The 13,677-nt window shown below is 33.9% G+C and overlaps 1 protein-coding gene across 6 annotated transcripts in view; it reads left to right on the top strand.

Annotated features, from left to right (window-relative positions):
- Positions 1-13,677, top strand: part of BMPR1B (bone morphogenetic protein receptor type 1B) — a 348,243-nt gene that overhangs the window by 283,882 nt on the left and 50,684 nt on the right. Inside the window, exon 1 of one of the 6 annotated variants that reach the window (XM_010980600.3) lies at positions 1,383-1,895. The exons of the other annotated variants lie outside the window; for them this stretch is intronic. The gene's annotated coding sequence lies outside the window, so the exon portion shown is untranslated. Of the gene's footprint in view, positions 1-1,382; positions 1,896-13,677 lie in introns of those variants that run through there. 6 annotated transcript variants of the gene reach the window in all.

Below are 13,677 nucleotides of genomic sequence, written 5' to 3'. Positions count from 1 at the left end.
AAACCGAAGCCACTTGTTTGTTGAAAGAGCAACAGCTTGAGCAGCATCAGGCCAGGATGCCCCAGGGTGTGCTGTGCCCAGATTTCAGGTGACACAATCATTGTAATAACATGGTCTCAATTCAGATCTTTCCTCAGTGTTTCTGCCCGAAAGTCAACAAGACTTTTCTGCTTTTGGCAATCTTATGCCAATAAATGGAAGCAAAGCAGATGGTGGGTCAGAATCTCAGCACTATTTTCATGGCCACTTATGTATAATTTCAGAAAAAACTTTTGTCTTAAAATACTGAGTCTGTATATTGCTAGTCACATACGTATCCAGGATCCAATTCAACTATCTTATTTTACTTTGGATGCGTAGAGCAGATTAAGGGACATTAATATAACATTTTGTGGCATGATTCCTAAATCTTGATCCTCCACCCGTTCATATCAGAATGTTTCTTGGAGCTTTAAATGCCCTTTTATCTTTCACGCTAATGTCTACGTGTAAAGGAAAGCTATGAAACTTGTCAGAGTCTGATGAGAGAGGATGTTTTTATGGACATAGGAATTTCTTTGGACCCTATTGCTCCTAATGTATATCATATGGACTTTTTCTAACATTTTTTTATATACTGGTAATTAGTAGCTAATCAATGAATACAAAAAAATAGCATAAAAAGTTAAACATTTCCTTTGATATATATCTTCAAATTATGTGTACTTTTTGAAATTGATGTATTTTCTTCACCTCAGCTCTTTTTGTATATATAAATGATCTTTTTTTTAGCCATCTGCTATTGGGAAAGAGTGTCTGTTTTTTGGGTAAGGTTTTAAATTATTTAAAATGGCATGGATACTGGCCTGGGGGACAGATGGTTTTGTGTTTATATAAAGTATAAAAGGAAAAAGAGTGAAAGTTTTGGTGTGAGTGAATGGTCAGCAGCCCTTTTATGACAGAAGAACAATAACACGAAAAGTAACGTTTATTCACTCTCCCCGATTAGATTTTAAGGTTTGTGAGCAGAGAGGCCATTTCTTCTTCTCTGTGAAACCAGAGTGTTTTGAAGTCAGCTTTGTCTATGATAAATATTTCTTAAATCAATCTGGAGTTGCTAACAATTTTGTGCTGGTTAAAATAAATATTTTGTGCTAGTTTAAATCGTCCATGATGAATAGGATAGGTATGTCTCAAGTATAAATTTTATAGCAAAAATTTTAATGAGTTGAGTCCAGTGACATGGTGAACTTAAAAGATAAAATTAATTGTAATAATTTGATTCTCAATTTTCCCAACATTATAAAAGGAATTTGATACCTAGAATAGGTAAAATTCTTCAAAGATTTTTAAATGTTTATGTAGCTATCAACTTGTGAAGTTGTGTTTATTTTAAAATAAGCTAAAGTATTGCATGTTGAAGTACCATTCTAAATGTCAAAAGAGTAATATCAAAAAATAGATTTCTAGATATTTAAATGTGTATTTTTCTGCTTTGCATCTAATCAGAGGCAGCTTTGAACCATCTAGAAATGTTACATAATATACTGTGGTCAGTGACTTTTTTTCCCTTTTCTTTCTTTTCATTTATTTTTGTGATTCTAAGGTTTCCTTTCTCTTTTACCTTTCCACTGTCATATGCCATGTATCCTGAGCATAGTTCAGTGTCTGACCAGAAGAATCTCTCTTGCCAGTTTGTAATCAAAGGGAGCTCTGAGAAAAACAGCTGAGCTGTATTAGGCAACCACAGTCTGGACGGCATTTCTTAACTGCTGAATAACCCATCACAGGTGCAGGATTAGTGCTGCCTACGGTGCTGGGCTTTCTAGTGGAAACCCCTAGCAGTTCTGTGCCGCCGCCTCATGTCTCATCCCAGGGAACCCGGCAACGATCTGTCGAGCATACAGAAATCAAAAGTGAGTAGTGGGAGAAGCTTTATGTCTTGCAGAGGCTGCGTGCCCTTCCAGAAACACAAGCAGGATTAGTTAAGCCAGTTCTGGCACACACCAAAAGGGTGATGGAACTTTGTCTTGGCATGGAGGGTGGAATAGGACAGTTCAGGGGGTTCAAAAACTTTCTGCACAAAATTACATGGCAAGAAAATGCAGGTTAGTTTAGCTGTCCCAGCAGTGTACAGTTTAGGTTACTTTAAAACTACTAAATGTTTTGCATGTATTATTTAACTTCTGTGTTCTATGTGTGTTGGAGTCGGGGGGATGTTGGCTCTTACACATTGTCCAACTCTGTCATGGTTAAAATCAAGTGTTGCGACTGTGTTAAGTCCTTGTGGTATAATTTGATTGTTTGTAGTTTTTGGCATTTTGAGTTCTTCTGCTGTCTATGACATGGAAATCTCAACTCATGGGTTATAAAAGTCAAAGTTGCTTTCTTGCTGGTACAGTATTTTTTTAAATGTGAAAATATTGTAAAGTATAAATCAATGATTTAAATATTAGAGCAAATGAATATTTTGAAAATACAGTTTCTGAATCTTTTTCTTTTCATCAGGAGGGCTATGAATTGTTTTAGCAAGGTAAAGTATACAGTCACAGAAACTAGGACAAGAGTATATTTGAGTAATTCTTGTCATTTTTGGTATCTATCTTGGAAAACTTTACTAGGAAGCATAACACATACACATAACAAAACCGTGTAGAGAGCACTGCAGGTTTCAGACAGTTGTTTCTTCAGTCTCTTCAGTTTTTCTCCTAAAACTCTATAGTGGCTTTCTGATATTCAGATTGTTTTAATTCATTTTATTGCTGGTTATCATTATTCCATTTTGTTTTACCAGAGATAGGCCTTTAAACTCATTGGTGATGACAGTAGTTGATAATACTGCATTTTTAAGTTTTTAAATATATCTATCTGTATTCTGTATATTTTGTGCCTCAACTATTTGAACATTTGAAATAGCAATATATTTCTATGTTTAAGGTCAGTATGCTCCTTAACTAAGATATCCTTTAACAATTATCTAATTAGAGGATGCAGAAAGGATTAGAAACAGAGAGATCCTAAATGCTTTCCAAGTTTTTTCTTTGGGGAAGAAGAACAGCATGAACCTGGTGATGTGGTTTCTGATGTGTCTGGTTTCATGGTCTCTTCTCTTCTTTACGTATATGTCTGTTCAAAGTAGTTTTGCACATCAAGCTGTCTTAGAAGTGCTTTGCAAAGCTGCAGACTAAGTCTTTGTGTGATGGCAAGTTGAACATCTCCTTTGATTAGCCTCAGAACTCTGTGAAGCAGAACACTGATAGAAACGTCACTGAATAAAACCATAGCTCCTGGCTTGGCAGTCTGCCAAATCCTGCTTGATTCTTCGACATTATTGTCAAAGAGGCTGTGGTTCGGTTTCTTTTCCAACAATGTGAATTTGAACAGACACGTTAAGTAGTTTAAAATACAGAGAGATTTTAAATGTTTTAATCATCCTGTTAGCTGTGATTATACTATTTTATGGATGTAGATTCAGTTTGATGTTAAATTAGCTTTAAACATCACAGTTACTTGCTTTTTAAGTTTATTGTTTCTTATACTGATACTTTTATTAAGATACTTATAATCATGTTGTGTTTTAGAGTATTTTCAAAGACTTTTAAATTTACATGAACATTTTGCTTGAATTTCTCCAAATTCAAAGCCTGTTAGAACCTGAGGGAGAGGCTAGCTGCTCTTTTACCTTTAAGGAGTGTTAATGTGACGTCTAAAGAACTGTAATTGCTGTCATAATTCAATTACACTGTTTACTCAGGCTCACAGCTCCGTATTAGTTATTGACAAAATATAAATCTATACGTTGTATGTTCACATTTACGTAATATTTTTCCTTTTCATGATTTGCGGAAATCATAATCTAGCTTCCCATAAAATAAAACACTTGAATGATTGAAGCTTTCACTTTTTATCCAGATGTTTTGGGGTCTCTTGGCAGAATTTTTACGATGTAAAATGTTGAAAACGTGATTATCATACAGAGCCTGAGTGATGTGGTAACCCGTGGGTATGTTAAGAAGAGAAACGATTGCCAGTAAATGGAAACATGCAAAATATTTTATTGTAAAAGCCCTAGTTTCCACAGAGAGCCAGCATATCTCTAACATTTTAAAACGAATGTGTTTTCCTTAACCTATTCAGTAGTGTCAACAATGAACCACTGAAATGAAAAACTAGTTTTGGTGCTTATGTTTTCCATAAAAGTTATGGGTTGATTACTGCTACCCCTAGTAATCTTCCCTCCCATGCCTCCTATCTGGGACTTACTTATATTTGACAATTCTGTGTGGCGTTATGACATTTATTGTATTGTTTCATAGGCTGTTTTTTGGTTTTCCATATGTAATTGATTTGCCTCACCATGTTCCACATGCAGTTGATTTGTCTCACCAGCAAGATCGTTATTTTGTTGAAGGTACTTTAAGTGCTCTGGGCCACTGTGGTATGCAGATGGAATGGATTTAGTGATTATTTGCTAAATAAATGAATATACCACAGGAAAAAAAGAAAGTTATTAACAGGATATTAGTCAACCTTGAGCAAACTATCATTCTGTTTCTTAAACCAAAAAGCTCAATATTTTTTTATAGCCTTTGTGTGCACATGATGACTCTAGAAAGGGAAGGTCAATGGAACTGAAGTGAAGCAAACAAAAGGGATATTGAAGAGGACGAGAGAATCAGGATAAGAGAAAGAGCGTGGGAAGGAAGAGAAATAGAAACACACAGGAGATGAAGGACTAGGGAAAAGGGACAAAAAACAATTGAGGGAGGAAAAGAGAAACTCCTGAAGAAAGAAAACTAAACAATTGAACAGTAAGCTTCAGCAGCACAGAAAACAGTAACAACTCACTGCTATTCACATGTGCAAGGGACCGTGATAGGTGCTTCACTTGGAATGTCTCATCTGATTCCCCTAGCATGCCAGTGTGTGCTGCTGCTCTCCACATCCTCTGTGAGGAAGGATAAGGCCGCAGAGCAAGGTGGTAGCTGAGCTGGGGTTTGAACTGTTTCGTCTGTTTCATCCTATATCCTGGTCAAGTCTGAGTCCGCTGCTTGGTGACCAACCTCATACTGGTTTCTCACCTGACATTTTCCCCCTCCTCAACCTGCTAGCCCAGGAACTCACCACCAACAGCCTCCCTTGTCCCTCTTTCCTCCGACTTCAGAGTCTCTTGAAGGAGAAAGATTCCAGAGTAGATAACGTCACAGTTAATAATGGAAAGTCTTCTACTTTATATGTGTGATTTTGCTTCAATACTTTTGAATTGGAATTGTTTATGTATTTTTATTTTTCAAAAGAGTTTTAGGCATATATCCCAACTTTTTATTAATGATTGGGCTTCATGTTGTTCATATATTTTTTTTAAGTTCTTATTGCAAACAACATAGAAAATTTGTTTGAAAATGTCTTAGTATTATGAAAGAGGATTAGGCAATGAAAATTGAGGATTTAGGTCAGGGCTTTTGAATACACTTTATTAGATAGTAAATTAAATCATTAAATTGAGTTAAATGTTTCAAGGCTTAAGTGATAAAAATAAAGATTAGTTATCTATAAACCCACCATTCAGGATTACTAAAAGTTATTTTGAAAATTAATACTGCTTTTAAGCTCTGATTCAAGTTTCATTCCTGTGTATTATAGGCTTTTGTTTTTAACCAAGGTACTGTTTAAACCAGTTTTGGTTGAGAAAGGAAATGAGTATTGATTCACATTATTTATTATTGTAATAATATAGGTAGTAGTAGAATGGACTGTTCCCAAAGCATTGCTAAACAGTTCAGTACTTTCAGATTTTTCTTTCACTTATCTATCTACCCAAGGCACTTGAAGTACAAACTTGGGTGAAAGGAACTTCAATTTCTCTTCTTGCTCTGGCCTGCCCTCTGGTGAAGGTGAGGTAGAACAGAGAAGACACTCAAAATTGTGTTAATTTTTGAGATATTTAGAAAGCTAAAAAAAAAAAAAGAAAAAGAAAAAGAAAACGAAGAAAGAAAAATAGATTACTAGTAGATTCTGTGGCACTAAATAGTTACATGTCATCTTTCAGTGAATTTTGAAGACTCAAATCCATTTCTAAGTTCATTGTATATTTGAGACTTAATTTTCCTTGGACTATCTCTGTTCATAAAGATTACTCTCTATGTGTTTTAATGTGACAGTGGATTCCGATATTGTCTTCACTGTGACATGTAAAACAATCTTTTATAACACAAACTCAAATGTTTTATTTATGGTATTGTGGAAGTGATAAGAATGTTACTGAGAAGAAGAATCAAAACTAAAATTAGCTGGAGCAGACTTTAGGATGCAGTGGATGAATTTGGAAGTTGAAATTTGTTGTAGAGTTGTAGTATTGCAAATTCTTTTTTTCTTTACATGTCACTTTTGTTCTGGGTTTTCTGATTTTTCTATAAAAATCTTGTTTCATTTTTTTCTGTAAAAATTATATGGAAGAGTACATTATAATATAATATAGAAAAATTTTAAAAATAAAGAATTGATTTCTTAAGTATCTATAACAACAAAAAAAAAACTATTATGTCTGTACTAGGTTGCCAGCTAGTAATGGTCCACTGATTACAAATGAGTGCTTTAAAGAAACTCTGTAACTCTTACCTCCTAATTTACACAAGAAGAGATGCGCTTACACTAAAGAGAGAACTATATGCAGACATACAAAATAGCTAAAAACATTTATATAACTGTAACATATATCCAATAAAAGATATTCAAGATATTCAAGAAAAATAATTCTCTGTTTAACCTTTGTAATTGAATGGAAGTCACACTATTGCGGGTCATTAATTACTTCATGAAGTTTGATTAATTTGCTTGAAAATCTATACATCTGTTGTATATGAGAGATGTGAGGAATATAATTTAGTTTTTATTCACTAAGAACACACACACACAACCATATGTCTGGAGGTGATCTTGTGGTTCAGTTGCTCCCTAAAAATCTAGTGAGCCTCTGAAAAATGAGAAACAATTTTAGATTGGCTTCCATGTACCCTACTTTGTATTATCGTGGTAATTTGGGTAGTGAACTACCTGGGCTGATGACAGTGTAACAAGCTAAGCTAACCAGGCAGAATCCGAAGTGTCCGGATTCACTGTATTAAGCTAAAGGTTGATATTAGAGAGACACAGAGACAGATACTGCTAGGTGGGGGAGAGTGGTAGGGAGGAAGGGAACTGAAAAATGGACTGAGCGCCTAAAGAGAGATTTATTCAGTGTAGTATTTATTCCTAAGAAATTTCTGGGGAGTCTAACTTTCCTTAGTTTTTTTCCTCTTACATTTTTCTGTCAGGTTTATTTATAATTCTGTCACTAAATATTAAAAAAGCCTTAATTGCCAGGAAAGCTGTTGAGAAGAAATAATCAATGTTGTTGAAATTCTTTTCAACTTGATTAAGTAGAAACCATTTAGCTCTCCTATTTAGCTTTCCTTGGTGGAAAGAAATTTTTTTTAAATTTAACTTGTTGTTTGGAAAATACAGTGTGCTAAATTATATGTAATGTTTCTTTAATAATTATTCATCTGCCATTTGTTTTCAGTGATCGTCTTTAAATCAAGTAAACGGAGGATCTAATTAATAAATTTCTTACATTATTTGAATGGGCTGACTAAATCAAACTTTATTTTTCTTGAAGTCTGCCTTTCTCTTGTTTAAATGGAGGATGATAAAAATATAGTAAAATGTAAAAAATACATTTTGATAATTGTCTTAATCAGACATCTGATATTTGGGACATATCTTTGTTGTCGCTACTCCATTGTCCACCTGAATTTTCATATTACCATAAAGATATATCTTTGTCTTTCCTTCTAACTCTTATTTCAGCATGATTGTTATCTGGCTAAATTAGTGTTTTTATAAAATAATTATTTCTTGTGTATACGTGTAATTGCCTTTTTTATGCCTTAGCTGATGTGTTCTGTCTTGTTTTTGATCCAAAATGCCTATGCTTGCCTGTGTGAGGCTGGCTGAATTTTGCATAAATTTGGAGTGCCTTTATATGGAAATGATCCTTTTCATGATTATAACAGTAGATACAACAGTCTAGTTTCTCATTGGCCCTTTATCTCAAATGTGTTCTTGCTATTAGGAAGATCTTAAGGAGATTGAATCAATAATTTAAAACCGCTCAATAAACCAAAAAAAAAAAAAAAAAAAAAACCCAAAAGTCCAGTTCCAGATGGCTTCACTGGTGAATTCTATCAAACATTCAAAGAAAAATTAATATCATTCTCAAACTCTTCCAAAAAATAGAGGAGGAAACACTTACAAAATTTTACGAGGCCAATGTTACCCTGATACCAAAACCAGAAAAGGACACCATGAAAAAAGAAAATAACAGGACAATATCCCTGAAGAACATAGATTCAAAACTCCTTGACAAAATATTAGCAAACCAAAGTCAACAATATATTAAAAAGATCATACACCATGATAAGTGAGATTTATTCCAGGGATGCAAGGTGGTATAGTATCCACAAATCAATTAATGTGATTTGCCACACTAACAAGATGGAGGATAAAAATCTATGTTCATCTCAGTAAATGCAGAAAAAGTATTTGACAAAATTCAACATCCATTTATGATTTAAAAAACCTCTCAACAAAACAAGTATAGAAGGGACATCCTTTAACATAATAAAGACCACATATTACAAGCCCACAAGTAACAACATACTCGACAGTTAAAAGCTGAAAGCTTTTCCTTTAAGATTAGAACCAAGACAAAGATGCTTACTCTGGCCAATTTCATTCAACATAGTATTAGAAATGCTAATCAGAGCAGCTAGTCAAGGGGTAAAAAAGGCCTTTAAACTGGAAAGGAAGAAGTAAAACTGCCACTCTTGGCAGATGACATTATATTATATATAGAAAACCCTAAAAACTCCACCAAAAACTGTTGAAACTAATAAATGAATTCAGTAAAATTGCAGGATACAAAAATCAGTATACAGAAGTCTGTTGCATGTGTGTACACTAATAATGAACTATTAGAAAAAGAATTTAAGAAAATAATCCCCATTTTAAATTTTCATCAAAAAGAATAGAATACCTTGAAATAAATTTAACCAAGGAGATAAAAGACCTATACACTAAAATCTGTAAGACATTGATGAAACAAATTGAAGAAGACACAAACAAATGGAAAGCTCAACCATGCTCATGAGCTGAAAGAATTAATATTATTAAAATGTCCATACTACCCAAAATAGTCTACATGTTCAGTGTAATTCTTATCAAAATCCAATGGCATTTTTTAACAGAAGTGAAACAAACTGTACTAAAATTTGTATAGGACCACAAAAGACCCCAAATAGCCAAAGCAATCTTGAGAAAGAAGAACAAGCTCAAGGCTTCATGTGCCCTGGTCGCAAACTATTTTACGAAGCTCTAGTCATCAAAACAGTATGGTATTGGCAGACTAACAGACACATAGATCAGTGGAACAGAATAGGGAGCACAGAAATAAACTCATGCCTATATGGTCAATTAATTTACAATAAAGGAGCCAAGAACATATAGTCTCTTCAATAAACAGTGTTGGGAAAACTGGGTAGCCCCATGCATTAGAATGAAACTGGACCATTATCTTACACCATACATAAAAATTAACTCAAAATGGATTAAAGATTTGAATGTGAGACCTGAAACCATATAACTCCTAGGAAAAAACATAGGTGGTAATCTCTTTAGAATAGGTCGTGGTGATGATTTTTTGGATTTGACACCAAAAGCAAAGACAAAATTAAAAATAAGCAAGTGGTACTACATCAGACTAAAAAGTTTCTGCACAGCAAAGGAAACCATCAACAAAATGAAAAGGCAACCTGCTAAATGGGAGAAAATATTTATAAACTATATATCTGATAAGGGGTTAATATCCAGAATATATAAAGAGCTCTTACAACTCAGTAGCAAAAAAACAAAGTCTCATTAGAAAAAGTGGGCAGAGGACCTGAATAGACATTTTTCCAAAGAAACAGGCACATGAAAAGATGCTTAACATCATTAATCATAGGAAATTATATATCAAAATCTCAATGAGATATCTCCCACCTGTTAGAATGGCTATTATCAAAAAGATAAGAGATAACAAGTGCTGGTGAGGATATGGAGCAAAAGGAACCCTTGTGCACTGTTGGTGGGAATGTTAATTGGTGCAGCCGCTATGGAAGACAGCATGGAATTTCCTCAAAAGGCTGAAAATAGAACTACTGTGAAATCCAGCAAATCCAGCTACCATGAAACTTCTGGGTATTTATTTGAGGAAATGAAAACACTAACTTGAAAATATATGTGCCACTTGTATGTTCATTGCAGCATTACTTACAATGGACAAGATATGGAACAACCCAAGTGTCCAGCAAGGGATGGATAAAGAAAATGTGGTGTGGTATAGCTATACAATGGAATATTATTCAGCCATTAAAAAGAATGAAGTCTTGCCACTTGTGACAATGTGGATGGACCTTGAGGGCATTATGCTAAGTGAAATAAGTCAGAGAGACCGATACCATATAATTTAATTTACATGTGGAATCTAAAAAAAAAACAAAAACAAAACACAAGCTTGTACATTCAGAGAACAGATTGGTGGGTTGGTCAGGAGGTAGGGTGGTGGGCAAAATGAATGAAGGGAATCAAAAGGTACAAACTTTTCATTATTACATAAGTAAGTTACGAGAATGTAATGTCCATTATGGTGAGTATAGTTAATAGTACTATATTGCATATTTGAAAGCTGCTGAGAGAAGTTCTTAAAAATGCTCACTCTCATGAAAAAAAAATTATAACTGTATATGGTAATGGATGTTAACTAGATTTGTGTTGATCATTTTGCAATATATACATTGTTGTATACCTGAAACTAATATAATGTATGTTAAGTATACCTCAATTTAAGAAAAGATCTTACCATCTTTAACAGTGTTCTTAGCTGTTAAGGTGAATTTAATCAGATGTATTCATTCTGCAGTTACTGCTTCTCTTCCCCCTTATCTTCTTATTGTTAGCCTCCAAATTATTACTCAATTATTTTAATTTTATCTTGTGATTGGAAATATTGTGAACTGTGTGGTAACAATCTTCATTTCATAAGGAATGAAACACATATAGATTAATTGACTCCTAAGTAGCAGTTGCACACTTCTATATAAATTACTCCCTTGACTATTTTGGCAAAAGCAAGTGAAGAACTCTCCACTTGTCTCAGATTTGCATTTAATCATCCATTTATTTAATGCTAATTACAAGCAATCATTTATCATCTCACTACTTTTACTTATTCAGGTCACATTGTATGAAGGAAATCTTATATGCTCATTCAGTATGTTGTCTCTTAACTCAGTTTATATATAGACAATGAAAATCTCAAAATGCTTCTTTTCTATCCTCATTTTGCTTATAATTTCTCCAGGTATTCTTTTCTGGATTTGAAATACTTTTCCCTCAGAATTTTGAAGACACCACTCTATTTTATTCTAGTTTATGGTTCTGCAGTAGAAGATTAAATGCCATAACTTATTTTTAATCTATATATATATATAAATAAATTTAGGGTCTCCCTTTGTCTTGAAGGTTTTAAAATTTTATAATAACATACTTTAGTCTGGATCTATTCATATACTCTGGATCCTTTCATATTAGAAAATCATGATTTTGGGTTATGGGAATCTTGCACTATTTATTTATTTATTTGTTTGTTTGATAATTTCCTCCCTCTGTTGTCTCAGGTCTTCCTTTCTGGAGATATTATTCAGATGTTGAATTTCCTGGATTGATGCTCCAGTTTACTTAACTTTTATTTTTTTGTGTGCAATTTTTTTTAGTTTTTAATAATTTTTATTATATATTTTTACTGAAGTATAGTCACTTTACAATGTTGTGTCAATTTCTGGTGTATGTCATACATGAACATACATATTCATTTTCATATTATTTTTCATCATAAGTTACTACAAGATATTGAATATAGTTCCCTGTGCTATACAGTATGAACTTGTTGTTTATCTATTTTATATGTATTGGTTAGTATCTGCAAATCTCAAACTCCCAATTTATCCCTTCCCACCTCCTTCCCCCCTGGTAACCATAAGTTTGTTTTCTATGTCTGTGAGTCTGTTTCTGTTTTGTAAATAAGTTCATTTGTCTTTTTTTTTTTTTTTTAAGATTCCATATATAAGTGATATCATATGATATTTTTCTTTCTCTTTCTGGCTTACTTCACTTAGAATGACAATCTCCAGGCCCATCCATATTGCTGCAAATGGCATTATTTTATTCTTTTTTATGGCTGAGTAGTATTCTAGTGTATAAATATACCACAACTTCTTTATCCAGTCATCTGTTGACAATTAGGTTGTTTCCATGTCTCGGCTATTGTAAACAGTGCTTCCATGAACGTTGGGGTGCATGTATCTTTTTGAATTAAGGTTCCCTCTGGATATATGCCCAGGAGTGGGATTGCTGGATCATATGGTAAGTCTATTTTTAGTCTTTTAAGGAATTCCCATACTGTTTTCCAGAACAGCTGCACCAAACTACTACTTAACTTTTCCATATCTATGTTTTGATAGATATTACGTGAGGTTTCCTAATCTTCATTTCAGTTCACCTACTGACATTTTTAATGTAATCATATTTTCAGAGTTCCTTATTGTTACTCCCTTTTTGTAGCAACATGTTCTTTTATTATTGATGTAATGCACTTTTTATAAAGCTGAGAGGATTAATAAGGTTTTTTTTTTTTTAAGTTTTAAAATTTCCTTCCATGTAGTGTTTCTTCTAAGGGGCTTTTCTCTATGTATTTGTTTTGTTTTCAGTCTTTGATGTTAGAGGCTTTCTTCGTGTATCTATTGACCCTAATTAGTGGCTTATATATAAGAGAATGGAATTCTCTAAAAGCTGGTTGGAAGCTTTGTATGTATGGGTACCTCTTGTCACCAGTGGGCCTTGCTGTAGGATAATATTGCAGGGCTGTTTCACTGAGAAACTTCCAATATCCCCATCTTTAGGTATTTTGTTTGTTTTTGACTTTGTCAAATTCCTGAGTAAAGAAGGCATAAGGCAGGCTGCATTGAGTTCTGGAAGCCATGAGGGTAGGAGGTAGAGTCAATATCCAGTGTAAATGCTCAGTGAATGTTTGTAGTAGGTGGTACCCCTGCCCCTCTCTCTGCTTGGTGTCCTGCAGTCCCTCACCTTGATTGTAAACAATGAAAATAAGGAAGGCATCTCAGTGACATTATGTTAGATTTACTCTTATAGTCTGCTGCAGGGGTGGGGAAGAAATGCTACCAGCCTGTATGGAATGGGAAGGATGGCTGAAGCTCGAACTACTTCTGAAACAGGTTTTCAGCCTCCATCTCTTTTCAGTACTCCTGCACTCCCACTTCTAAAGGGAACTGGTGGTGTCACTGCAGTTTGGGGGGGTAAGTGGCAGGATTATTTTGCTTCTTGGCTTCTCCCTACCTTTGGCTTAGGAATCAGCATTCTCAGCTTTATTAAATCAGTTACTGCTTCTGGTTAGTAGGTTTTTATTACTAGTGTCTTTTTCTTTTATATTGTTCTTTTTTTTAAAGCCCCTTTTCTTGTTCTTGTAGTGAAATTTTGTAATTATAATACTCTGTAATCTACCCTTTTCAATAAAAATTATATTTTAACAATCTTTCCTGTCAA

The sequence above is a fragment of the Camelus dromedarius genome, chromosome 1 (genome assembly GCF_036321535.1).
Source record: "Camelus dromedarius isolate mCamDro1 chromosome 1, mCamDro1.pat, whole genome shotgun sequence".
In the NCBI taxonomy this organism is placed as follows: domain Eukaryota; kingdom Metazoa; phylum Chordata; class Mammalia; order Artiodactyla; family Camelidae; genus Camelus; species Camelus dromedarius.
Note: the sequence above shows the minus strand (reverse complement) of the source record. Positions and strands in the feature narration are given on the sequence as shown.